Genomic DNA, 1,731 nt, shown 5'->3' with positions numbered 1-1,731 from the left:
TTATTTATTTATTTATTTATTTATTTTTCTATCCTATACTTGGCATAACTTGTTTGCAAGCCAATTGATAACAAGTAAATGAACAAGTATATTAAAATTAAGAGAAAAATTCATAAACAACCAATTTTACTTAGTTTGAAAGATTGTATTTTACGTAGATATTTGTGCTCAAAATTGTAACTTTGTATTGCATGAACAAAACATAGTTTCTTCTCCTAGAAAAATTTTTCTTCATTCCTGTGACAGATTTCAAGATGTCATTATATAATGATGTTTTACAAACAATATGATAGTCTAAAAAGAGCACAATAACTTCTAGCTACGTTGCCTTAAGATCACTTTTGTTGAGAATTGAGTATCTCTGAAAAATCTGATTTTGTTGTTATCGTTATTGTTTAGTTGGTTGGTTGCTATATCAAGAGAGATCTGCACTTAAAAAGTTTATCCTGGCAGTAATATAGCCAGTTTAAGTGATGGTAGAAACGCTTGGCACCGAGCAGGTTAGTGGATAGTCCTAGGAGCTATAGAGGCCTATGAGATTGGAGTAATGGGAAAAAATTTAGGGAAATGGACAGGATATGACAATATCTGGATGCAGGTAGTACGGGAAAGGAAAGAGATTGTTAAATTTCAGTGTACATGAAAATCACTCTGAGAGCTTGTTAAAAATGCATGTCTCCACTTCCAAAAATTTTGTCCGGAATTTCTAAAATAGTGATCTAGAATCTCCAATTTTAACAAATTCCCTTTCTGATTCTGTTTTGAGTGTTTGAGAGCTACATTTTGAGAAACATTAGAACATAGCTTTCCCTAATCATTTGGAAACATTAGTTTGATTCTAAGATTTCAGAATCATTTAGCACTTTGCATGTGTGAGTTACTGCCAAGGACAGCTACAGATGGGAATTTGGGGTAACTAATGATGCCAAGGTTTTATGCCTGCACATCTGGGAGAATAATAATGCCATTAATCAAGATGAAGAACATGACAAAATCAGATTTTGGAAGGAAGGAAAGATAATGCACATTTTCTTTTTTTCTTTCCTCTTTTTTTTTTTGACAAGTTGAATGTTGGACTTTTTTGGGAGGTGGCATTAAATATTAACTCTATTCCATTTTTTGGGAGAGGCATTAAATACTAACTCTATTCCATTTATAATGTGGAATGAAGTTCTAAGTAAGGAAGACAGGAAATCAAAAGGACCACTTTATTACTTATAAATGCCATTTGGAAGCTGACACTAGGGTGTATCACAAATGGGCTTCTTTACACTGAAACTCAACATTAAGATGCCTAATCCTTGCAGTTCTGCCAGCCAGAAGCAACTGCCTTACCCTGCTCCCTGAAAGCAGCTAAGAGACATACTATCCTATCCACTCTACTTAAAACAGCAGTTTACAAAATTTGTAGTATAAATCTTGTATGTTTCATTTATAACACACACTTAAGATTTCAAAATTAGTGTGATTATTATCACCACTTGAACCTAAGTTCTGTGAAGCAAGGGTCAATCTCATTTATTCACTACTCAATACTCAGAATTTAGCATAATGCTAAAAAGAGTAGATCAAAAAAGACAAAGGAGGGCATTACATAATGGTAAAGAGGTTAATTTAACAGGAAGAGCTAACTTTGCTGAATATACATGCACCCAATACAGGAGGACCTAGATTCACACAGCAAGTTCTTAGAGACCTATATAGAGATTTAGAATCCCACACAATAATAGT

Source organism: Mandrillus leucophaeus, unplaced genomic scaffold (genome assembly GCF_000951045.1).
Source record: "Mandrillus leucophaeus isolate KB7577 unplaced genomic scaffold, Mleu.le_1.0 Scaffold696, whole genome shotgun sequence".
Taxonomy (NCBI): domain Eukaryota; kingdom Metazoa; phylum Chordata; class Mammalia; order Primates; family Cercopithecidae; genus Mandrillus; species Mandrillus leucophaeus.
Note: the sequence above shows the minus strand (reverse complement) of the source record.